This window comes from Pleurodeles waltl, chromosome 11, assembly GCF_031143425.1.
Source record: "Pleurodeles waltl isolate 20211129_DDA chromosome 11, aPleWal1.hap1.20221129, whole genome shotgun sequence".
Lineage (NCBI taxonomy): Eukaryota > Metazoa > Chordata > Amphibia > Caudata > Salamandridae > Pleurodeles > Pleurodeles waltl.
The window spans coordinates 286,541,627-286,568,762 of NC_090450.1; positions in this window are offsets into that span (position 1 = coordinate 286,541,627).

Consider the following 27,136-nt stretch of genomic DNA (forward strand, 5'->3'; position numbering starts at 1 on the left):
CTCCAGTGTGTCCCAGACCTCTGCCATCTTGAATGCAGAGGTGTGAGGGCACAATGTAGGCCTCTGAGTGGCCAGTGCCAGCAGGTGACGTCAGAGCCCCTGCTGATTGTTGCTTACCTGACTAGGTGGCCAATCCTCCTCTGAGGGCTATTTAGGGTCTCTCCTATGGTCTTCTCGTCAGCTAACGAATGCAAGAGCTCACCAGAGTTCCTCTGCATCTCCCTCTTCGACTTCTGCCAAGGATCGACCGCTGACTTCTCCAGGACACCTGCAAAACTGCAACAAAGTAGCAAGAAGACTACCAGCAACATTGTAGCGCCTAATCCTGCCGGCTTTCTCGACTGTTTCCTGGTGGTGCATGCTCTGGGGGATGTCTGCCTTCACCCTGCACTGGAAGGCAAGAAGAACTCTCCCGTGGGTCGACGGAATCTTCCCCCTTGTAACGCAGGCATCAAACTTCTGCTTCACCGATCCTCTGGGTCCCCACTCATCATGACAAGCGTGGTCCGTTTTCTAGAACCCATGATAAAGTACTTTTGCGGGTGTTGCCTACATCTGTGTGGGTTCTCTGTGTTGCTGAGCGCCCCCTCTGACTCCTCCTCCAAAGGGCGACCTCCTGGTCCTTCCTGGGCCTGAGCAGCACCCATTTTTTTCAACCGCTACCTTTGCAGTTAGCAAGGCTTGCTTGCAGTCTTTCTGCAGGGAAACAACTCTGTATCCTCCAGCACGCAGTGGGACATCCTCTGTGCAAAGGAGAAGTTCCTGGCATCTTCCGTTTTCACAGAATCTTCAGCTCCTTCCACCCGGAGGCAGCCATTTTGCACCTTCATCTGGGGTTTAGTGGGCTCCGGACCCCACGGGCACTTTCGTGACTCTTGGACTTGGTCCCCTTCCTTCACAGGTCCTCAGGTCCAGGAATCCATCTCCAGTGCTTTGTAGTCTGTTGTGGTCTTTGCAGAATCTCCTATAACGACTTTAGTGTGTTTCTGGGGAAGTAGGGTAACTTTACTCCTACTTTTCAGAGTCTTGGGGTGGGGTACTGTAGGAAAGTACCATCTTGCCTGGCATGTTACCCCCATATTTCACTGTATATATGTTTTTTTAGTGTATGTGTCACTGGGACCCTGCCAGCCAGGGCCCCAGTGCTCATAAGTATGCCCTGTATGTGTTCCCTGTGTGATGACTAATTGTCTCACTGAGGCTTTGCTAACCAGAACCTCATTGGTTATGCTCTCTCTGCTTTCTAAATTGTCACTAACAGGCTAGTGACCAATTTCACCAAATTCACATTGGCATACTGGAACACCCTTATAATTCCCTAGTATATGGTACTGAGGTACCCAGGGTATTGGGGTTCCATGAGATCCCTATGGGCTGTAGCATTTCTTTTGCCACCCATAGGGAGCTCTGACAATTCTTACACAGGCCTGCCACTGCAGCCTGAGTGAAATAACGTCCACGTTATTTCACAGCCATTTACCACTGCACTTAAGTAACTTATAAGTCACCTATATGTCTAACCTTCACCTGGTGAAGGTTGGGTGCTAAGTTACTTAGTGTGTGGGCACCCTGGCACTATCCAAGGTGCCCCCACATCGTTCGGGGCAAATTCACCGGACTTTGTGAGTTCGGGGACACCATTTCACGTGTGCAATATACATAGGTCACTACCTATGTATAGCGTCACAATAGTAACTCCGAACATGGCCATGTAACATGTCTAAGATCATGGAATTGTCACCCCAATGCCATTCTGGCATTGGGGAGACAATTCCATGATCCCCCAAGTCTCTAGCACAGACCCGGGTACTGCCAAACTACCTTTCCCGGGGTTTCACTGCAGCTGCTGCTGCTGCCAACCCCTCAGACAGGTTTCTGCCCTCCTGGGGTCCAGCCAGGCCTGGACCAGGAAGGCAGAACAAAGGAATTCCTCTGAGAGAGGGTGTTACACCCTCTCCCTTTGGAAAAAGGTGTCAGGGCTGGGGAGGAGTAGCCTCCCCCAGCCTCTGGAAATGCTTTGATGGGCACAGATGGTGCCCATCTCTGCATAAGCCAGTTGACACCTGTTCAGGGATCCCCCAGCCCTGCTCTGGCGCGAAACTGGACAAAGGAAAGGGGAGTGACCACTCCCCTGACCTGCACCTCCCAGGGGAGGTGCCCAGAGCTCCTCCAGCGTGCCCCAGACCTCTGCCATCTTGGATTCAGAGGTGTGCTGGCACACTGGACTGCTCTGAGTGGCCAGGGCCAGCAGATGACGTCAGAGACTCCTCCTGATAGGCTCTTACCTGTGTTACTAGCCTATCCTCCTTCCTAGGTAGCCAAACCTCCTTTTCTGGCTATTTAGGGTCTCTGTTTTGGGGAATTCTTCAGATACCGAATGCAAGAGCTCACCAGAGTTCCTCTGCACTTCCCTCTTCACCTTCTGCCAAAGGATCGACCGCTGACTGCTCAGGACGCCTGCAAAACCGCAACAAAGTAGCAAAGACGACTACTGCAACCTTGTATCGCTTCATCCTGCCGGCCTTCTCGACTGTTTCCTGGTGGTGCATGCTCTGGGGGTAGCCTGCCTCCTTCTTGCACCAGGAGCTCTGAAGAAATTTCCAGTGGGTCGACGGAATCTTTCCCCTGCAACCGCAGGCAACAAAAGACTGCATCACCGGTCCTCTGGGTCCCCTCTCAGCACGACAAGCATGGTCCCTGGAACTCAGAATCTCTGTCCAAGTGACTCTCACAGTCCAGTGACTCTTCAGTTCAAGTTTGGTGGAGGTAAGTCCTTGCATCCTTACACTAGCCTGCATTGCTGGGTACCGCGTGATTTGCAGCTGCTCCGTCTCCTGTGCCCTCTTCCAGGATTTCCTTCATGAACAGCCAAGCCTGGGTCCCCGACACTCTATCCTGCAGTGCACAACCTTCTGAGTTGTCCTCCGGTGTCATGGGACTCCCTTTTGTGACTTCGGGTGGACTCCGGTTCACTCCTCTTCCAAGTGCCTGTTCCGGTACTTCTGCGGGTGCTGCCTGCTTCTGTGAGGGCTCACTGACTTGCTGGGCGACCCCTCTGTCTCTTCATCCAAGTGGCAACATCCTGGTCCTTCCTGGGCCACAGCAGCATCCAAAAACCCTAACCGCGACCCTTGCAGCTAGCAAGGCTTGTTTGCAGTCTTACTGCGTGGGAACACCTCTGCAAGCTTCTTCATGACGTGGGACATCCATCCTCCAAAGGGGAAGTTCCTAGTCCTCTTCGTTCTTGCAGAAACCAAAGCTTCTTCCATCCGGTGGCAGTTTCTTTGCACCCTCAGCTGGCATTTCCTGGGCATCTGCCCACTCTTGACATTGTCGCGACTCTTGGACTTGGTCCCCTTATTTTACAGGTACTCAGGTCCGGAAATCCACTGTTGTTGCTTTGCTGGTGTTGGTCTTCCTTGCAGAAACCCCCTATCACGACTTCTGTGCTCTCTGGGGGTTATAGGTGCACTTTACACCTACTTTTCAGGGTCTTGGCGTGGGCTATTTTTCTAACCCTCACTGTTTTCTTACAGTCCCAGCAACCCTCTACAAGCTCACATAGGTTTGGGGTCCATTCGTGGTTCACATTCCACTTTTGGAGTATATGGTTTGTGTTGCACCTATACCTATGTGCTCCTATTGCAATCTACTGTAACTTTACATTGCTTGCATTACTTCCTTTTGCTATTACTGCATATTTTTGGTATTGTGTACATATATCTTGTGTATATTTGGCATCCTCATACTGAGGGTACTCACTGAGATACTTTTGGCATATTGTCATAAAAATAAAGTACCTTTATTTTTAGTATATCTGTGTATTGTGTTTTCTTATGATATTGTGCATATGACACCAGTGGTATAGTAGGAGCTTTGCATGTCTCCTAGTTCAGCCTAAGCTGCTCTGCTACAGCTACCTTCTATCAGCCTAAGCTGCTTGAAACACCTCTTCTACACTAATAAGGGATAACTGGACCTGGTACAGAGTGTAAGTACCCCTTGGTACCCACTACAAGCCAGGCCAGCCTCCTACATTGGTTGTGCAGCAGTGGGATAAGTACTTGCAACTGCTTACCACTTTGTCATTGTGTACTTTTCATAAGAGAATAATATACAAAACAAGTTCAGTGTATGTACACCTAACCAAAATGTTTTGCTTTTCTTCTCTTACACTATCTGTTAGGTGCTGAAAAGTACTTCAAAACTTTCTAAAAGTTTTAAAAAGTTTGAAAAAGTTTTATTTTTCTGTTCTTTAAAAAGTCCTGAAACTTGTTCTATCTTTTATCTGTCTCTAAACCTTTTTCTATCATGTCTGGTGTAGGAACTCCTCTTAATTTGGTCAATACAACTTATGACCACCTTAACTTTAAGAGCCTAAGGAGTCTCTGCATTGATAGAGGTTTAGTGGTAGGAAAGAACCCTTCTAGAGAATTATTGTCTAACATGCTCATTGAGAATGATAAGGCCTTAGCTGGCAGTTCAATTGAGAAGTTAGGAGATAGCTCACACTCTGACTCAGGGGAGCCCCCGGTGGGAGTGTTACAGGGTTCCCTTCCTAATCTGCCCCTTAGCAGACCTCATAGCAATGCTGGTAGTATAAGAAGCTCCCATCATAGTAGGGAGGGTTTTATTCCTGAAGGCCAGGTTGTTAGAGTGCCAACTGTTAGGGACAGGTCTCCCTCTGCTCATTCAAATCTTTCTTCTGTGTCAAAACATTCCCAACCCACCCACCCTGATGACAAGATGTTAGAAAGGGAACTCAATAAGTTGAGAGTGGAAGAGACCAGGCTGAAGCTTAAACAGCAACAGCTGGCTCTAGACAGGGAATCCCTAGACTTAGAAAAAGAGAGACAGAGGTTGGGGTTTGGACCCCATGGTGGCAGCAGCAGTATTCCTGATAGTAATCCTGTTAGAGAGCATGATTCCAGGAATCTGCACAAGATAGTTCCCCCTTACAAGGAGGGGGATGACATTAACAAGTGGTTTGCTTCACTTGTGAGGGCCTGTATGGTACAGGGGGTCCCTCAAAGGCAGTGGGCTGCTATCCTATGGCTATCTTTCAGTGGAAAGGGTAGGGATAGGCTCCTTACTGTGAAGGAAAGTGATGGCAATAATTTTACAGTTTTGAAGAATTCACTCTTGGATGGATTTGGCTTTACCACTGAACAATACAGGATTAAGTTCAGAGAAACCAGAAAAGAGTCCTCACAAGACTGGGTAGACTTTGTTGACTATTCAGTGAAGGCCTTGGAGGGGTGGCTACATGGCAGTAAAGTTTCTGACTATGAAAGCCTGTACAATCTAATCCTGAGAGAGCATATTCTGAATAACTGTGTGTCTGATTTGTTACACCAATATCTAGTGGACTCAGATCTGACCTCTCCCCAAGAATTGGGAAAGAAGGCAGACAAATGGGTCACAACAAGAGTGAACAGAAAAGTTCATACAGGGGGTGACAAGGATGGCAAGAAGAAGGATGGTAAGTCTTCAGACAAGGGTGGGGACAAATCTAAAAATGAGTCTTCATCAGGCCCACAAAAACACTCTGGTGGGGGTGATGGGTCCAAATCCTCTTCTAATCAAGTAAAAAACCATGGTGCTATTTATGTAAAGTAAAAGGCCATTAGACAACTGATGCCAGTTGTCCAAAGAAAAGCACCAAGCCTCCCACTACCACAACCCCTACTGCAACCTCTAGTGCCCCTAGTAATAGCAGTGGTGGTGGGAGCAAACCTACTTATAGCCAATCCAAGAGAGTAGATGGGCTCACTTTTGGTAATTTAGTTGGGGTTGGTCTTGTTAGGGAGACCACAGAGGCTGTGCTAGTCTCTGAAGGTGCAATTGATTTGGCCACCTTGGTTGCTTGTCCCCTTAATATGGATAAGTACAAGCAACTTCCCCTAATCAATGGTGTTGAGGTTCAGGCCTACAGGGACACAGGTGCCAGTGTTACCATGGTAATAGAGAAACTGGTACACCCTGAACAACACCTACTTGGTCACCAGTACCAAGTGACAGACGCTCATAACAACACTCTTAGCCACCCCATGGCTGTTGTGAATCTCAACTGGGGGGGGGGGGTTACTGGTCCAAAGAAAGTTGTGGTTGCTTCAGATTTACCAATAGACTGTCTACTAGGAAATGATTTACAGACATCAGCTTGGGCACAAGTGGAGCTGGAGGCTCATGCAGCAATGCTGGGCATTCCTGGGCATATCTTTGCTTTAACCAGGGCTCAGGCCAAAAAGCAAAAAGGACAGGGTGACTTGGATCCTGGAACAATGGACTAAGTGCTCCCTAAAGCTAGGGTTAGTAAGGGTAAATCCGTACCCACTATCCCTCCCTCTACAGATGATTCAACTTCTGAGGAAGAATAATTTCCCCCCTGTGCAGAACCTTCACCAGAGGAGCTGGCAGCAGACACTGCTGAGCTTTTGGGTGGAGGGGGGCCTGCCAGGGAGGAGCTGAGTGTGGCACAGCAAACCTGTCCCACATTAGAGGGTCTCAGACAGCAAGCTGTCAAACAGCAAAATGGGGATGTCAGTGACTCACATAGAGTTTACTGGGAGGACAACCTCTTGTACACAGAGGCAAGGGACCCAAAACCTGGAGCAGCCAGGAGATTGGTCATTCCCCTGCAGTACAGAGAGTTCCTCCTAACTCTGGCACACCACATTCCCTTGGCTGGACATTTGGGTCAGATTAAAACATGGGAAAGGCTTGTCCCCCTGTTTCACTGGCCTAGGATGTCAGAGGACACAAAAGACGTTTGTAAGTCCTGTGTGACCTGCCAAGCCAGTGGCAAGACTGGTAGCACTCCAAAGGCTCCCCTTATTCCACTGCCTGTGGTTGGGGTTCCCTTTGAAAGGGTAGGGGTCGACATAGTTGGCCCCCTTGACCCTCCTACTGCTTTAGGCAATAGGTTTATCTTGGTGGTAGTGGACCATGCCACTAGATATCCTGAAGCTATTCCTCTAAGGACCACTACAGCTCCTGCAGTGGCAAAAGCCCTCTTGGGAATCTTTTCCAGGGTGGGTTTCCCAAAAGAGGTTGTATCAGACAGGGGTAGCAACTTTATGTCTGCATACTTGAAGGCCATGTGGAAGGAATGTGGTGTAACATAAAATTCACCACACCTTATCATCCACAAACAAATGGACTGGTAGAGAGGTTTAATAAAACTCTCAAAGGAATGATAATGGGACTCCCTGAAAAACTCAGGAGGAGATGGGATGTCCTGTTACCTTGCCTCCTTTTTGCTTACAGGGAGGTACCCCAGAAAGGAGTGGGCTTCAGCCCCTTTGAACTCCTATTTGGACACCCTGTAAGAGGTCCCCTAACACTTGTGAAGGAGGGTTGGGAACAACCTTTAAAAGCTCCCAAGCAAGACATAGTGGACTATGTACTCGGCCTAAGATCCAGAATGGCTGAGTACATGAAAAAGGCCAGTAAAAACATTCAGGCCAGCCAAGAGCTCCAAAAGCAATGGCATGACCAGAAGGCTGTTCTGATTCAGTACCAACCAGGACAGAAGGTATGGGTATTGGAGCCTGTGGCCCCAAGAGCACTCCAAGACAAATGGAGTGGACCCCATCTCATTGTTGAAAAGAAGGGAGAGGTCACCTATTTGGTTGACCTGGGCACTGCCAGGAGTCCCCTTAGGGTGCTCCATGTCAATCGCCTTAAACCCTACTATGACAGGGCTGATCTCACCCTGCTCATGGCAACAGATGAAGGACAGGAAGAAGAGAGTGACCATCTCCCTGAGCTCTTCTCTTCCACAGAACAGGGTGCTCTAGTGGAAGGTGTAGTTGTGGCAGACTGTCTTACTGCTGAGCAAAAAGACAACTGCATAAATCTCCTAGGTCAGTTTTCCGAACTCTTTTCTACTGTGCCAGGCACCACTTCTTGGTGTGAGCAAACTATAGATACTGGAGACAGCATGCCTGTCAAAAGTAAGATCTATAGGCAGCCTGACCATGTCAGGGACTGCATAAAACAAGAAGTTCAGAAAATGCTTGAACTAGGAGTGGTTGAACATTCTGAAAGCCCATGGGCCTCTCCTGTGGTGCTTGTACCAAAGCCTCACTCAAAAGATGGGAAAAGAGAGATGAGGTTTTGTGTAGATTACAGAAGTCTCAACCAGGTAACAAAAACTGATGCTCACCCTATACCCAGGGCAGATGAGCTAATAGATACACTGGCATCTACCAAGTATCTAAGCACCTTTGATTTGACTGCAGGGTATTGGCAGATCAAGTTATCACAGGATGCTAAAGCAAAAACTGCATTTTCGACTATTGGAGGGCACTACCAATTCACAGTAATGCCCTTTGGTTTGAAAAATGCACCTGCCACTTTTCAGAGGTTGGTGAATACAGTCCTGCAAGGGTTGGAGGCTTTCAGTGCAGCATATCTGGACGATATAGCTGTCTTTAGCTCCACCTGGGATGATCACCTGGTCCACCTGTGGAAAGTTTTGGAGGCCCTGCAAAAGGCAGGCCTCACTATCAAGGCTTCAAAGTGCCAGATAGGGCAGGGGAAAGTGGTTTATCTGGGACACCTGGTAGGTGGAGAACAGATTGCACCACTTCAGGGGAAAATCCACACAATCATGGATTGGGTTCCCCCTACAACTCAGACCCAGGTGAGAGTCTTCTTAGGCCTCACTGGGTATTACAGGAGGTTCATTAAGAACTATGGCTCCATTGCAGCCCCACTTAATGATCTCACTTCAAAGAAAATGCCTAAAAAGGTATTGTGGACAGCTAGCTGTCAGAAAGCTTTTGAGGAGCTGAAACAGGCCATGTGCACTGCACCTGTCCTAAAAAGCCCATGTTACTCCAAGAAATTCATTGTTCAGACTGATGCATCTGAATTAGGGATAGGGGCAGTCTTATCACAACTCAATTCTGAGGGCCAGGATCAACCTGTTGCTTTTATCAGCAGGAGGTTGACCGCTAGAGAAAAGCGTTGGTCTGCCATAGAGAGGGAGGCCTTTGCTGTGGTCTGGGCACTGAAGAAGTTGAGGCCATACCTGTTTGGCACTCACTTCATTGTTCAGACAGACCACAAACCTCTACTTTGGCTAAAACAAATGAAAGGTGAAAACCCTAAATTGTTGAGGTGGTCCATATCTCTACAGGGAATGGACTATACAGTGGACCAAAGACCTGGGAGTACCCACTCCAATGCAGATGGACTCTCCGGATATTTCCACTTAGACAATGAAGACTCATCAGGTCATGGCTAGTCTTATTGTCCTTCGTTTGGGGGGGGGGGTTGTGTAGGAAAGTACCATCTTGCCTGGCATGTTACCCCCATATTTCACTGTATATATGTTGTTTTAGTGTATGTGTCACTGGGACCCTGCCAGCCAGGGCCCCAGCGCTCATAAGTATGCCCTGTATGTGTTCCCTGTGTGATGACTAACTGTCTCACTGAGGCTCTGCTAACCAGAACCTCTGTGGTTATGCTCTCTCTGCTTTCTAAATTGTCACTAACAGGCTTTCACCAATTCACATTGGCATACTGGAACACCCTTATAATTCCCTAGTATATGGTACTGAGGTACCCAGGGTATTGGGGTTCCAGGAGATCCCTATGGGCTGCAGCATTTCTTTTGCCACCCATAGGGAACTCTGACAATTCTTACACAGGCCTGCCACTGCAGCCTGAGTGAAATAACGTCCACGTTATTTCGCATCCATTTACCACTGCACTTAAGTAACTTATAAGTCACCTATATGTCTAACCTTCACCTGGTGAAGGTTGGGTGCTAAGTTACTTAGTGTGTGGGCACCCTGGCACTAGCCAAGGTGCCCCCACATCGTTCAGGGCAAATTCCCCGGACTTTGTGAGTGCGGGGACACCATTTCACGCGTGCACTATACATAGGTCACTATCTATGTATAGCGTCACAATGGTAACTCCGAACATGGCCATGTAACATGTCTAAGATCATGGAATTGTCACCCCAATGCCATTCTGGCATTGGGGAGACAATTCCATGATCCCCCAAGTCTCTAGCACAGACCCGGGTACTACCAAACTACCTTTCCCGGGGTTTCACTGCAGCTGCTTCTGCTGCCAACCCCTCAGACAGGTTTCTGCCCTCCTGAGGCCCAGCCAGGCCTGGCCCAGGAAGGCAGAACAAAGGACTTCCTCAGAGAGAGGGTGTTACACCCTCTCCCTTTGGAAAAAGGTGTCAGGGCTGGGGAGGAGTAGCCTCCCCCAGCCTCTGGAAATGCTTTGATGGGCACAGATGGTGCCCATCTCTGCATAAGCCAGTCTACACCGGTTCAGGGATACCCCACCCCTGCTCTGGTGCGAAACTGGACAAAGGAAAGGGGAGTGACCACTCCCCTGACCTGCACCTCCTAGGGTAGGTGCCCAGAGCTCCTCCAGCGTGCCCCAGACCTCTGCCATCTTGGATTCAGAGGTGTGCTGGCACACTGGACTGCTCTGAGTGGCCAGGGCCAGCAGGTGATGTCAGAGACTCCTTCTGATAGGCTCTTACCTGTGTTACTAGCCTATCCTCCTTCCTAGGTAGCCAAACCTCCTTTTCTGGCTATTTAGGGTCTCTGCTTTGGGGAATTCTTCAGATTCCGAATGCAAAAGCTCACCAGAGTTCCTCTGCACTTCTCTCTTCACCTTCTGCCAAAGGATTGACCGCTGACTGCTCAGGACGCCTGCAAAACCGCACCAAAGTAGCAAAGACGACTACTGCAACCTTGTATCGCTTCATCCTGCTGGCTCTCTCGACTGTTTCCTGGTAGTGCATGCTCTGGGGGTAGCCTGCCTCCTTCTTGCACCAGGAGCTCTGAAGAAATCTCCTGTGGGTCGACTGAATCTTCCCCCTGCAACCGCAGGCAACAAAAGACCGCATCACCGGTCCTCTGAGTCCCCTCTCAGCACGACGAGCGTGGTCCCTGGAACTCAGAATCTCTGTCCAAGTGACTCCCACAGTCCAGTGACTCTTCAGTCCAAGTTTGGTGGAGGTAAGTCCTTGCCTCCCTACGCTAGACTGCATTGCTGGGTACCATGTGATTTGCAGCTGCTCCGGCTCCTGTGCACTCTTCCAGGATTTCCTTCGTGCACAGCCAAGCCTGGGTCCCTGACACTCTATCCTGCAGTGCACAACCTTCTGAGTTGTCCTCTGGCATCGTGGGACTCCCTTTTGTGACTTCGGGTGGACTCCGGTTCACTCCTCTTCCAATTGCCTATTCCGGTACTTCTGCGGGTGCTGCCTGCTTCTGTGAGGGCTCCCTGACTTGCTGGGCACCCCCTCTGTCTCCTCATCCAAGTGGCGACATCCTGGTCCCTCCTGGGACACAGCAGCATCCAAAAACCCTAACCGTGACCCTTGCAGCTAGCAAGGCTTGTTTGCAGTCTTTCTGTGTGGGAACACATCTGCAAGCTTCTTCACGACGTGTGACATCCATCCTCCAAAGGGGAAGTTCCTAGTCCTCTTAGTTCTTGCAGAAACCAAAGCTTCTTCCATCCGGTGGCAGCTTCTTTGCACCCTCAGCTGGCATTTCCTGGGCATCTTCCCACTCTCGACATTGTCGCGACTCTTGGACTTGGTCTACTTGTTTTACAGGTACTCAGGTCCGGAAACCCACGGTTGTTGCTTTGCTGGTGTTGGTCTTCCTTGCAGAAATCCCCTATCACGACTTCTGTGCTCTCTGGGGGTTGTAGGTGCATTTTACACCTACTTTTCAGGGTCTTGGGGTGGACTATTTTTCTAACCCTCACTGTTTTCTTACAGTCCCAGCGACCCTCTACAAGCTCACATAGGTTTGGGGTCCATTCGTGGTTCGCATTCCACTTTTGGAGTATATGGTTTTTGTTGCCCCTATACCTATGTGCTCCCATTGTAATCTACTGTAACTTTACATTGCTTGCATTACTTCCTTTTGCTATTACTGCATATTTTTGGTATTGGGTACACATATCTTGTGTATATTTGGCATCCTCGTACTGAGGGTACTCAATGAGATACTTCTGGCATATTGTCATAAAAATAAAGTACCTTTATTTTTAGTATATCTGTGTATTGTGTTTTCTTATTATATTGTGCATATGACACCAGTGGTATAGTAGGAGCTTTGCATGTCTCCTAGTTCAGCCTAAGCTGCTCTGCTATAGCTACCTTCTATCAGCCTAAGCTGTTAGAAACACCTCTATTCTACTAATAAGGGATAACTGGACCAGGCACAAGGTGTAAGCTCCATCAGGTTCCCACTATAAGCCAGGCCAGCCTCCTACATTGGTGGTGCAGCGGTGGGATAAGTACTTGTAACTGCTTTACCACTTAGTCATTGGTGCTTTTCATAAGAAAAACATATTCCAAATGCTTAAAAATATACACTGTTAACCTCAACAGTTTAACTTTCTTTCTATAAACTTCCTAAAAAGTTTCTAAGAAGTTTTCAAAAGTTTTCAAAAGTTTGAAAAGGTTTTCTCTTTTCTTTAAAAGTTTCTAACACTTTTTTCTCTCTGTCATAAACCCTTTCTAACAGCTATGTCTGCAGTAGAACTTACTCCCACAGTTGTCCAGGCAACCTATGGTAGTTTAAACTTTAAACGTTTGAGGGGTCTCTGCATAGAAAGAGGTTTAAGCATTGGTAAGAACCCTACCAAAGATCTGCTTAGCCTTCTCCTAGAAAGTGACCAGAACCAGTCTGGCGCATCCCAGGATCAGGAGGTAGAGGAGAGGGATACCCAGCAAGAATCAGGGGAGGACCCTGAGGATGCTGGGGAGCGTTCATCCAAAGACCTGCAAGCTAACAGGCCACCTAGTGACACTGGTAGTGGGGGGTGGTCACACACTAGTAGGACACCTTTCACTCCAAAGGCCAGGTAACTAGAAACAGGTCCACTTCTGTCAATTCCCACATTTCCTCTGTGTCTCAGAATTCCCAAGCCTCCCACCCTGAGGATAGCACCCTAGAGAGGGAACTCAGAAAGTCGAGGTTGGAAGAGGCCAGGCTGAAGCTGAGACAGCAGCAGTTGGCCTTAGACAGGGAATCTCTAGATGTAGAGAGGGAACGGCAGAGGTTGGAGTTAGTTCCCCATGGTGGCAGCAGCAGTGTCCTTGATAGTAATCCTGTAAGAGAACAAGATTCTAGGAACCTGCGCCGGTTACGAGGGAACATGGCAGCCAGTTGAGATCTGGAACTGCAAGCTCTCCCGGACAGAGTGCATGAAGAAGTGTGTAAAATGACGCCGGTAGTGTGGGGGCACTGACCTTGGGCAGCAGAGGAGCCGAGGCGTTGTGGCTGGTCCTTTCCTTTGGCTTGCTTGAAGTGGGGACGGCGGTGGAGACAGTGGAGGCAGGGACGACGTGTGCTCTGTCAGAGACGGCAGAGGAATGGTGTCGGAGAAGCGCGTCGGGTCCCGGCGTGAGGGCGGAGGCTGCGAGGGGCGTGCACCGTGGAAGATGCTGCGCTTTTCGTAGTAGCCTCAGCGGAACGGTTGTTACAGGTTCTGGGCTTCCCCTAGAGGGAAAGCCCTGCTGGAGCCTGGGAAAATAGGTTGGTGGTTGCACGGAAGGTATACCGTGCATGTCGCCAATCAAACGTCACCCCAGAGGCCCCCAGGCTGATACCAACATAACAGGGGTCATAAAGAAAGGTAAGCCTGGTTCCTTGGGGTCGGACTCTGCTACTTTCTTGCCCATACCTTTTAACAACAAGAAAGGGGGTGAAAGCAGGGTGAAGGCTCGTGGTAGGGGGGTAGAGAAGCTGAGGGCTGGATCTAAAGGAGGTGGATAATCCAACAGAGGAACGCCAACTCGCTACAAAGCTTAAGAAGGAGTTACCGCATAAAGGAAGATTTCTACATACCCTGACAAAGGGTGATACTGCGGGCTCCATTGCAAAATACTTTCAGGTAGGGGTGAGTGTGGCCTTGCCCCCACAACACACAGTTAACATTCACTCGATTTTAGGGGGTCTTGGGCTGATGACTCAGGAGTCTGCGAGAGGTGATAATAATAATTTACTTCAAATAACGCAAGAATTCTCGGGACCAATGGAGGCTTCATCCCCCCTACCAACTTTGGTTTTCCCTGAGCCTAGTCCCTCAGTTTCCCCTAGACCTCATAGCCTGGCAGTACAGGATCTGTTAATCTCTTTAACAAAGGAGATTAGAGAGAAGTTTGAGATCTCTGAACATAATCAAACTAAAATTAGAGAAGATTGCGAGGTCCTGGAGAGCAAGATTAACCTGTTAACAGATAGGCTAGGGAAATTGGAAACGGCGGTGGAAGATCAGGACAAACGACTGCTGGCTAATAGCCAGGATATTTCACTGCTGCAACTCGGAGAGAAGTCACTGCAGGACAAATTGGAGATCCTGGAAAATAATATGAGGAGAAATAACATTAAGTTGTTGGGTGTCCCCGAGGGCATGGAAGGTGAAGATACGTGATATCGCTGATTATGGATGCCATTCCAAGCTTAGCCCATTTAAATCTAGAGGAGGACATTCAAAGAACTCACCGAGATCCCTTCCAGAGGAACCCCGGAAGAAAGGCCCCCAGGAAGATTCTTATAAATGTTGCTACGCATTCAAATAAGGAGAAACTTTTGTCTGAAGCTCTTAAAGCCGGGAGCTTCTCTAAGAGGGACTTTGGATAGGCAGTGGGAACCGTGGAATTTTATGCAAGAGCTTCGGTCCCTAGGTGCCACAGTTCAGCTGAGGTTCCCGGCTGCCTTACGGGTTATGTAGAGAAATAAAATGCATAATATCAGGGACCCTGTGGAGGTTCAGACTTTTATAGAGCAGATTAAGGCGTCACAACAGTAAATGTAATACTCTGTCCAGTGGAGTGCTCAATAGGGGTAACTGTATGGTTATCCTAGAGGAAGATGGGAGGGTTCCCCTGGGGAGGTGGGTTGGTTTGGAGGTTTTTTTTTCTGGTGACGATTAGGGGTGGGTTTTGCACTAGGTGTGGGAGCATGTGGGAACAAAAAGATAAAATTAGGTGTGTCCTCAGAATTTGCTTATCAAGGTGTGGTGGGGGGTTGGTGCACAGATCCTTTTTTTGGTGAAAATGGTCTATTATGAGGTTTCTCAGTTGAAGATTCTTTTGTGGAATGTTAACGGTTTGAGGGTTAAGGGAAGAAGGAGGAAGATTTTTGAGTTTCTCAGAATGGCTGATGAGGAGGTAATTATTCTTCAGGAGACCCATTTGCTGCAAGAATAATTGGATACTCTGCTTAAGCAAATGAAATGGGCAGCTTATAGTACCAGCACTTGTGCAGTTAAAGGGGTGGCAATTCTTTTTAAAAAATCTATAAGGATAAAGGTGGGTGATGTGCGAGTAGATTCAAGGGGTAGATGGGTGGTGGTGGAAGTGTGCTTGTATGGGTGCTTGGTTACGATGGCAGGATATTATGGTCCTAACATAGATGATCCGGCACCATTCCAAGAGTTGTATAACCTTCTACTTTTAGCCAAAAATCCTGTTGTGTTGGGAGGTGATTTCAACATATTGTTGGACCCTGTCTTGGATAAATCTACCTCTCGTGGCACGGTTAACTCCCCTAGAAAACGGTTACGGGTGAGGCAGGCCATGATAGATCTTGTAGATCTATGTAGATATTTGGTATTGGAAAGGGGGTGAAGGTCCTAGATTTACATTTTATAATAAGAAATATGGTCACAAATCTATAATAGAATTTTTTTTAATACATAAAAGTCTGTGTGGAAATGTCAAGCATGTGGGTCATGCCCGACACATCTCTCAGATCATTCAGCTGTAAAGCTACATCTTTGTTTTACGGCACAGGTTTCCAAGTTTAGGTGGACAATAAATTGGTAGTTATTTTTAGATGACTTGATAGTTGAAGCATTAAAAAAGGACACAAGAGAATAGTTTGCCTTACACTATGGGTCGGCAAGTTTATAGAATGTATGGGATGCATATAAGGCATATATCAGAGGCAGACTGATTAGTTTTGCGGCTTATCGGCGTCAAGAAGAAAAAGAGAAATTAAGAAGTATCGAAGCATCCATAGCTACTCTACAGCCATTAATACAAAACGCACATAGGGATGAGATTAAGTGTAAATTAGAGAGTTTTGAGTTGCAATATGAAAAAGCGCATTTAGATGTGGATTTATTGTTAGAAAACCAAAACAGGAAAAAATGGGATAGTAGTCGGTATGGGCATTATGAGTATGGGGAAGGGTGTAGCAAGCTTTTAGCTTGGAAAGTTAAGTCAGATCATTCAAAGAATTAAATTTAATAAATAAGATCAGACATTACAGGTCAGCTTTGCACAGAGCCAACAGAGATAAAAGCAGCTTTTGTTTCTTTTTTTCCAAACGCTTTATACAGAGGACTTCGGGAAGTCAGTAGAGCAGGTTAGAGAATTCTTGAAGGAAATTCATCTTCCTGTTTTCGATGACTTGGCACGGCCGTTGTTGGAAGGGGAGATAAATGAGAGAGAATTGCTTGAAGTTATTAAGGGCTTGAAGAAAGGAAAGGCATCTGGCCCCGATAATCTTCCAAATGAGCTATATAAGGTACTTAGGGAGGAGCTAACTCCAATTTTATTGGAACTGTTTAATTGTGTGTTTCTAGAAGGGGTACAAGTAGCTAAATCATGGGATGAAGCTATACTTTGTTTATTGTTGAAACCACGTAAGGACCCAACACAGTGTACATCGTACCGACCTATTTCGCTACTTAATTCGGATTACAAGCTTTATACTGGGATTTTATCTAGGAGACTTGGGAAAGTCATGGGTAGATTGGTACATGTGGATCAGAAAGGATTTATTAAAGGTAGACAACTCTAGGAATTAACTCATGATCTTTTGTGTGCGGTAGATTTGGCATTGCAGGAGGAGGACCCTTTGGCTGTTTTGACCTTTGAGGCAGCCAAGGCGTTTGACCGAGTTAATTGGTCCTTTTTGCAGATTGCGATGGAATTTTATGGATTGGGAAACTCTTTTATTAGAGCAATTAAGGAGTTGTATAGATCCTTGACAGCGAGAATATTGATTAACGATAAGCTGTCACAAGAATTTAGGTTTGGGCGAGGTACTCGTCAAGGGTGTCCATTGTCCCCTCTACTTTTTGATTTGTACATTGAGCCTCCTGCAATACTGCTGAGGGCCAGTACTAATATCCTTCCCTTCCGGAGTGGTGGGTGGGAAAAGAAAGTTACATTGTACGCAGATGATCTGATGATCTACACTAGAGATGTGACTGTTTCCCTTCCTACCATTAATTTGTTGATGGAGGATTTTGGCAGAATGTCGGGTTACTGTCTAAATACTGTGAAGACAAAGATTATGTGTTGGAATATGGCTTATGATTCCCCATTAGTTAAGCAAGAGATAAGATATCTGGGAGTTCAGCTTACGGTCAACTTTAGTGAAGTGGCAAGGGTTAATTCTGATAGAGCTCATTTTGAAAACAAAAAACTCCTTAAGGCATGGGCCGCTCTTCCCCTCTCTCTAATTGGCAGGTCTAACATTCTAAAGATGTTTATTCTTCCAAAGTGTACGTTTTTATTTAACGCCATCCCATTAGAATTTAAAGCATGCTGGTTCAAAAAACTACAGGGCGACTTATCTACATTTTTTTGGGCATCTAAGGGAATAAGGATAGAATGGAAAAAGTTATGTAAGAAGAAGGAGTGGGGGGGTTGCATCCCCAGACTTCTATAAGTATTTTCTTGCATTTCAATTGAAGAACATTAGAATGCTTCTGAATAAGAAGTTAGAGTATACTTCGCACTTTGCGGAGAGGACCGATAATTTTTTATGTAAATTTGGTCACCCGAAGTTTTTCAAGAAGGTTCGACTTAAGATCCCCAGACTAGCTTGTAAAGTTTGGGCACAGATTCGGAGCGTGTTAGGGATAGCCTACTATTGTAGATCGGCTCCCATTTGGGATTCACCAGGTACTCCTTTGTGCCTTTTGGATAAGTTATCAGTCCGCTGAAAGCTAATGGATGATTGAGTGGGGACAGATTATAGAAGATTCCAAGTTGATATCTTGGCCTACATTTGTCGAGCGAGCAGGCAGGACAATCTCTAAGTTTAATTATTATCAGCTATCTAGTTGGGTCAAGTCTCTTCAGGCAGGAGAAACTGGGAAAAGTCTCCGGGAGGAAAAACTAAGCCAGAAATCCATAAATAAGGAAGTTGCTCTATGGTATCATGCTCTGTTGGACGTAGCGGAAGAGGATCGCCTCTTCCGGTGTTGAAATGGGGGAAGGTTTTCCCAACCTTAGACATTGTTTATTTTGGCAAAAGTCATGTTCTAGACTTTGGTTTACCATCAAGTCCACGGCAATGAGGAAAAACCACTTGTTTACTCTGCATAGGGTATATTGGCCACCGGTAAAAAAGAAGGCCATTGGGAAATCTAAAAAAAAAACTGCCCGCGTTATGGTGATGCTAATGCGGACGACCTTCACATGTTTTGGTGGTGCCCGAGGTTGGCCAGGTTTTGGGAAGGCATAGGAAAAGCTCTTAAGGAATTGTTTGGTGGAGATTTGGAGATGAGTTCTTTGTTAGTTATTTTTGGGTTATGTGATAGGGGGCCAGATGTATCAAAAGTTTTTGCATTCGCAAATGGTGCGCATCGCAAAAATCAGCCGTTTGCGAATGCAAAAACGTGGTCTGCGATGCATGAAAGGCATTCGCAGACCAAAAATAAGAAATCGCAAAAATTTCGATTTTTTGCGTTGCAACCTGGTTTTGCGAGTCGCATTTTGCAATTCGGTATTTTCAGTACGAAATTGCGAGGCGCAAAATGCGATTCGCAAAATCCAAGTTGCAATTCGATGCATCAAAAAATCGCAAATTGGGATTTTTCGCAGAATGGCATTTTGCACAGGCAAAATACCACTAAGTGAAACCAGGTGGTAACCAGGTGCAACCTATATAAAGAGGCCCAGAATGCCTCAGACTCTTTTCCACAATGGCTGCACTCTACGTAATGGTGAGGGCGATGAGGATCTTGGCAGGTTTGAGGAGAGGGAGGAGGAGACAGGAGCGCATTTTCAGAGTGCACATTACACTTTTTGACCAGACAGAGGAGGAAATATTTGAGAGGTATAGGTTGAGCTCTGCCATGATACTTGATCTGATAGCTGAGCAACAACCCATACTACAGCGCAGAACACAAAGGACTCATAGCATACCCATCTGTACTGAATCCTAGTTCGTTTTAATTAGAAACATTTTGCTAACAGATACAAAACTGATTTGTTCAGATCCCTTTGTTTCCCGGCTCTCAATTGAGGGTTACGAATACTGGAAGAGCACTATTGACTTGAAAAGTGTATGGGGAACACAAGATTGGCAGATATAGGGTAGGGAGGCTTTGTTTCGAGCATGCCTGATTCCTGTGCAAATGATTTTCTTAAATGACACTATTGAGCAGACATCCTGTCTGGGGTTAGCAAAAATTAAAGATCTGAACACGCCCAGTATCCCTACTCCGGCAAAGTTTAAGGATTGGCAACACTTCCTTAATGTCACAGAGGACAGGCTAGATGCAATGGTTAAGGCTGGTACCTATAATTCTTCACTTTCAAGTCCTGGCGTGTGGTTGGTATGGCCCACTGACACTACTGAGTGTCAAAGGCGTTTCTTGAACTCTTCAGGGTTTTTTTCAATTAACAGGCCAGACCCTCGCTTTATATCGGGTCAACATACAGGTATAGTTACAACATACAGTGTGGGTAAGCTGTGCCAGCAATGGGTGCAAACGAACACGTTACCAGCAGTTAAGAAACACTTTCTGATAGTATAGACTTGTAGGATTTTCTGCTGGGTCCCAGAAAACAGCGCTCAAAAAGGTTTTTATATGCTATGTACAATGAAATTTGGAAACTTTCCCAGTTTGAGGCTGCTGCGCGTTTAAGGCAACTAGATAAGGAAAATTTTGAAAAAACATTAGCTGTTGTCGACAATGACATGAATACACTGTCCAACAGGATTTATTCATTATCAAATATAGTGTTGTCTGCTATTGATATCACTCAGACAGACTTGTCCCGGTTATATCATGGGCAAACACAGCTACGTTCCATGATGCAGTTAGGTTGGACGTTACAGACACTGAAAAGTGGCCACATTCCATGGAAATATATTAATGGGAGTGAATTCTTCACCGCTTATAATTTTTCCAGGGAACAAGAGACAATGGCTAAAAGGGAGGCTAGTTTCACCCGGCTTCAAGTAGAGAAATTAGATAAGTTGCCCTTCACGGTAGCAGAGAGTCCTTCAACTATCTGGCTCTTACACAGCATTATTAATTTACCGATTTCGACCTTTCGTTTCTCGAGCTGCCTGAAACATCTTGCAGTGGGACGATATGACCAACTAGGAGATAGCTTTATTAAGGAAGAGTGGGAGTTGCCCTTTGACTATAGATGTCCGAACGGTGAAAGGGAGGTCTTTCTTAGCGGAAGCGAATATGAGACTGCTGTTCGTCATTCTATGATATGCAAACAGGTGTCTCTTCATGGTCTTTGCAATGCGTGGGTCGCTAATTTGGCCTGTTTTCTGAAGGGTACTCCCATCCCCTTGATTCGTCCAGTGTTTCATGTACTTTCCAATGGAAGTTATGTGGTACTCAAAGATCAAAGCTGTTGCGGCATGCGACCTGGAATTGCCTACGCAATCTCGGTCACAAAGGTCGTTACGTGTTGTGGACATGTTTTGTTTCCCCCCACACGAGAGATAAAAGTATCTGACATGTGGCCCCACATAGATACTATTAATGTGAACTATGTCAAGCTGAGTAGGCTAAAGGCGCTATTGTTTCAGAAACAGGTCGGCTTGACATCCGCAAAAGATACATATGCTCTCCAGATTGCGATATCATCAGCCGAGATACAATCCCTTTTAAATACCAATTTCCCCAAACACTTTGGAGAGCTGGTATCAAGAATATTCAATGCTTCAAGCACCACTGGGATTGTTCATTTCTTTAAGGCTGTCGGGTCTGGTTTCGTGTCCATCTTCCAGACAGTCTTCAGAGTCATCCCATCAGCCATCCATACTCTCTTTTCAAGTGTGTTTGGTGGCTTTCCAATTATTTTGGCTTCAATTGGCGGACTACTACTGCTATTTCTTCTGATTCGCAGTGGTTGTTTCTTTCCAGCAACGCAGATCAATGGAGCCGCTCCCTCCAACTCCACTGTGCCATGAGCGCATGGTTCGATCTTCGGTGCACCTTTGCTGGTGGAACTGGAGCTTGACTGGTCATTGTCATTTCGGCCACTTCTCTGGCGGGTACAACCAGTCTTCCGCTGCATATGGTGTCTCTTTGAACATCTGCCTATGGTCTGTCTTGCTGTTGCACCGACATCTCCTGTGGACCACGAACTGCTGATGTCCCCGATGAGGGTTCATACACGGTCATGCCCCTTGAGACTGAGGTTGCTCCGCGAGGCCACCTATGAGCCTTCCGTTGTGAGATCTACCATGGATGAGGACACTACAATGAGTAACGATACACCTGGAAATACAGCTCACTTCTGCTCTGTGGATCCGTTTGTCCGCCCAGCACTCGACTTAACATCGGACGATGTTGACTCATTTTTGAGATCGTTGACTGGTGACTTCGATGACATTCTTCAAGATCATGCGTATAACAAATAATTTGATGAATTGACTTGCCATTCCCGATTCCAAATTATGCATTTAAATTGACATTTGCTGTTGCACGCTGTACTTGTCATAGTTGACATAAACATCTCTGTATGTATTTTAAACAGATTTGTTTTAACATATTTTTAACACATGCAAATGCTTTTTTAGCTTGTTTTTGCTTTTCGCTTTTAGTTCAGAAGCAACTTTTAGCATTTGGGTTCCTGTACCTTTATCATACCTGTTACGGCAATGGGGAGGGTGTAGTGAATCCTAGTTCATTTCAAAGGGATAACAGGAGTTAGCTTAGCCTCTGGCTTGTAGACTCGTGCCCCCGTCACCTAGTGACTTTTACCCTACTTAGCTTGCTCTGTCTTAGCCCATTTAATTATTTATTTCTTCTAAGATGGCTGCCTTGTTTATAGTTAGGCCACTTGTTATAAGTTACATTATCAGTGTCACCGCGACAAGGCGTCAAGATCAAGCACCAAAGACAAACAAACGGTAGGTGTTCACACTTAGGGATTTTCCCTCTCTATACTTTCGAGGGATTGTTGATATTAATTGCCGTCCCAAGCATGCCTGTTATCTATTGTTTAGGAATACACCTACGTCAGAGCACCTTGTAGATCTGTATAAATACATCACACTTTAGACAGATAATCAGAGGGATTCCGACCAGAGGGCATCGCCACCATCGCTGATACCGATGCTGCAGTCTTCTTGACGCTGACCCAGTCTTCGTGTCCCTGCTGAGTCTGAGATAGAGACCTCATTCCAAGGTAACGAGGGTTGGGGGCTCCTCTCATGGACATGGCACTGGCAGATTAGGTTGAACAAACCCAGCTCTCCTTTAGGTAGGAGATTAGGCCTTTTTACATTAGGGTATTAGGGCATCTTACATCTCATATATCTTTTCTATGTATTGCAAAATGGTGGGGGTCTTCGTAACAATGACTCTCGTCTTCACAATACTGTTACTTGCTTTATTCATTATCCTAATCATTGCAGTCCATGCAACTTATCGCAAATTGCAGTTATGTTAACTAAAAACTATTATAACTATACTGCATCTGTGTCATTGCCTGTGTTTGTATGTGACATAACATATCTGTGAGAAAAGGGTAATCTCCGTTTAACCACAACACTCTCAGAGATATCTTATTTTTTAGTCCATGCGTAAACGGCTGCCATAAATCACCTTTTACTATTGTGTTTCTGGTGAGGTGCTGCTAGTGAGCCGGTAAGTTTGGGATAACATGTGCGACTTGTTGTAGGAAAGACGCAGTCGCCTACAAACAAAAGTACTGTCATCCTTAAACCAGCAGTCTTGCTCAGAGCAAGAGTCCAAACTACGACACACCCATGTGCAGGTATTATGCTCCCTCCACCTACTCGCCTCAGGGAGCTATCAAGGGGTCATAGTAGCAACTGGAGGGGGTATCACAGAGTACCCTCTCTAGTATTTTCAATGCATTTATCAACGCCATGCTGAGCAGGATACACCAGTACATCAGATTCCCCCACACCCCACAGGAAATACAGCATACAAAAATAGATTTCTACCAGATAGCACAGTTCCCCCACGTCCTAGGTGCCATAGATGGGACACATGTTGCAATCTGTCCACCATCAGCCACAGAGTATGTGTACCGCAACCGTAAATACCAACATTCAATGAATATACAGGTGATATGCAATGCCTCCTACATCATTACTGATCTTGTGGCCAGGTACCCAGGGAGTACCCATGATTCGTAAATCTTTCGCCATAGCGGCATTCACACAAGAGAAGGATATCTACTAGGTATTGACACTCTGTACACTGGCGCATTGATGGCGTGCTAATGTCAGATGGCTCAGTTACTCAATATACCCTTTGTCCCTTCCAGGAGACAGTGCCTACGCAGTGCGCACCTACATGATGACGCCCTACCTCAATCCTGCAACACCTGCTGAACGGAGATACAATGCAGCACACAGGGCGACCCGCAACGTGTTGGAGCGCACCTTTGGACTGCTGAACAGTTGCTTCTGGTGCCTCCACAAAAGTGGAGGGGCACCACAGTACAGCCCAGAGACGACATGTAGAATAGTGGCTACTTGTGCAATCTTGATACCCACTATAAGCCAGGCCAGCCTCCTACAACAGTGAACTGATAGTGTCCTCCAATGGTGGAAATGCAGTTTTAGGATTAGCATCTTCTGATAATTTAATCTGCCAATATCCTGCAGTCAAATCAAAAGTGCTCAAATACTTGGCAGATGCCAGTTTATCAATGAGCTCATCTGCCCTGGGTATAGGGTGAGCATCAGTTTCTGTTACCTGATTGAGCCCTCTGTAATCTACACAAAACCTCATCTCCCTCTTTCCATCTTTGGTGTGAGGTTTTGGTACAAGCACCACTGGGCTAGCCAATGGGCTTTTAGAAGGTTCAATCACCCCTAAATCCAACATTTTCTGCACCTCTTTTTTAATGCAGTCTCTGACATGGTCAGGCTGCCTATAAATTTTACTTTTGACAGGTAGGCTGTCTCCAGTGTCAATTGTGTGTTCACACCAGGATGTTGTACCTGGTACAAGTGAAAAGAGGTCTGAAAATTGGCTTAGGAGATTGATGCGGTTGTCTTTCTGTTCTGCAGTCAGACAATCTGCTAAAACTACTCCCTCCACTAAGGCATCTGCTTCAGTGGTGGAAAAGAGATCGGGGAGAGGGTCACTCTCTTCTTCCTGTCCCTCATCTGTTGCCATGAGCAGGGTGAGATCAGCCCTGTCATAGTAGGGTTTTAGACGGTTGACATGAATCACCCTACTGGGACTCCTGGCAGTGCGCAGGTCTAACAAATAGGTAACCTCACCCTTCTTTTCAACAATTAGATGGGGTCCACTCCATTCGTCCTGGAGTGCTCTTGGGGCCACAGGCTCCAATACCCACACCTTCTGTCCAGGTTGGTACTGGATCAGAACAGCCTTCTGGTCATGCCATTGTTTTTGTAGCTCTTGGCTGGCCTGAAGGTTTTTACTGGCCTTTTTCATGTACTCAGCCATTCTGGATCTTAGGCCAAGTACATAATCCACTATGCCCTGTTTAGGAACTTTTAATGGTTGTTCCCAACCCTCCTTTACAAGAGTAAGTGGACCTCTTACAGGGTGCCCAAGGAGGAGTTCAAAGGGACTGAAGCCCACTCCTTTTTGGGGTACCACCCTGTAAGCGAAAAGGAGGCAAGGCAACAGGACATCCCATCTCCTCCTGAGTTTTTCAGGGAGGCCCATTATCATACCTTTGAGAGTTTTATTAAACCTCTCAACCAGTCCATTTGTTTGTGGATCGTAAGGGGTGGTGAACCTTTAGGTAACACCACATTCCTTCCACATTGCTTTTAGATATGCAGACATGAAGTTGCTACCTCTGTCTGACACCACCTCTTTTGGAAAACCCACTCTGGAAAAGATTCCCAGAAGGGCTTTTGCTACAGCAGGAGCTGTAGTGGTCCTTAGAGGTATGGCTGCTGGATATCTTTGGCATGGTCCACCACCACCAAGATAAATCTATTGCCTGAAGCAGTAGGAGGGTCAAGGGGGCCAACTATGTCAACCCCTACCCTTTCAAAGGGCACCCCAGCCACTGGAAATGGAATTAGAGGGGCCTTTGGAGTGCCACCAGTCTTGCCACTGGCTTGGCAGGTCACACAAGACTTGCAAAAATCTTTAGTGTCCTCTGACATATGAGGCCAGTGAAACAAGGGGACAAGTCTTTCCCAATTTTTCGTCTGGCCGAAATGCCCAGCCAAAGGAATGTCATGTGCTAGAGTGAGAAGAAACTCTCTGTACTGCAGGGGAATGACCAATGTCCTGGCTGCTCTAGGTTTTGGGTCCCTTGACTCTGTGTACAAGAGGTTATCTTCCCAGTATACTCTATGACAGTCACTGACATCCCCATGATGCTGCTTGACAGCTTGCTGTCTGAGACCCTCTAATGTGGGACAGGTTTGCTGTGCCACACTCAGCTCTTCCCTGGCAGGCCCCCCTCCAGCCAAAAGCTCAGCAGTGTCTGCTGCCAGCTCCTCTGATGTGGGTTCTGCACAAGGAGGAAATTCCTCTTCCTCAGAAGGGGAATCATCTGTAGAGGGAGGGATGATGGGTAGGGATTTACCCTGTTTACGCCTAGCTTTAGGGAGTACTTGGCCCATTGTTCCAGGATCCAAGTTACCCTGTCCTTTTTGCTTTTTGGCCTGAGCCCTGGTTAAAACAAAAATATGCCCAGGAATGGCCAGCATTGCTGCATGGGCCTCCAACTCCACTTCTGCCCAAGCTGATGTCTCTAAATCATTCCCTAGTAGACAGTCTACAGGTAAATGTGAGGCAACCACAACTTTCTTTGGACCAGTAACCCCCCCCCCCCAGTTGAGATTCACAACAGCCATTGGGTGGCTAAGAGTGTTGTTGTGAGCGTCTGTCACTTGGTACTGCTGGCCAAGTAGGTGTTGCTCAGGGTGGACCAGTTTTTCTATCACCATAGTTACACTGGCTCCTGTGTCCCTGTAGGCCTGAACCTCAACACCATTTATTAGGGGAAGTTGCTTGTACTTATCCATATTAAGGGGACAAGCAACCAAGGTGGGAAAATCAATGCCACCATCAGAGACTAAAATAGCCTCTGTGGTCTCCCTAACAAGACCAACCCCAACTACATTGCCAATATTGAGCCCAGCTACACCCTTGGATTGGCTATTAGTAGTAGATTTCCCATCACCACTGCTATTACTAGGGACACTAGAATTTGCAGCAGGGTTGTGGTGGTGGGAGGTTTGGTGTTTTTCTTTGGATACCTGGAATCAGCTGCCCAATGGCCTTTGACTTTACACAAATAACACCAAGGCTTTTTAGGTTGATTATTAGAAGAGGATTTGGACCCACCTCCCCCAGAGGATTTTTTGTGGGCCTTATGAAGACTCAGAATGCTTACTTTTGTCCCCACCCTTCTCAGAAGACTTACCATCCTTCTTCTTGCCATCCTTGTCACCCCCTGTATGAACTTTTCTGTTCACCCTTGTTCTGACCCACTTGTCTGCCTTCTTTCCCAATTCTTGGGGAGAGGTCAGATCGGAGTCCACTAGGTATTGGTGCAACAAGTCAGACACACAGTTGTTCAGAATATGCTCTCTCAGAATAAGATTGTACAGGCTTTCATAGTCAAATACCTTACTGCCATGTAACCACCCTTCCAAGGCCTTCACTGAACAGTCCACAAAATCTGTCCAGTCTTGAGAAGACTCTTTTCTGGTGTTTCTGAACTTAATCCTGTATTGTTCGGTGGTTAAGCCAAATCCATCCAAGAGTGCATATTTCAAAATGTTGTCGTTGTTGGCTTCACTTTCTCTAACAGTAAGGAGCCTATCCCTACCCTTTCCAGTAAAAGATAACCACAATATAGCAGCCCACTGCCTTTGAGGGACCAACTGTACCATACAGGCCTTCTCAAGTGCAGCAAACCACTTAT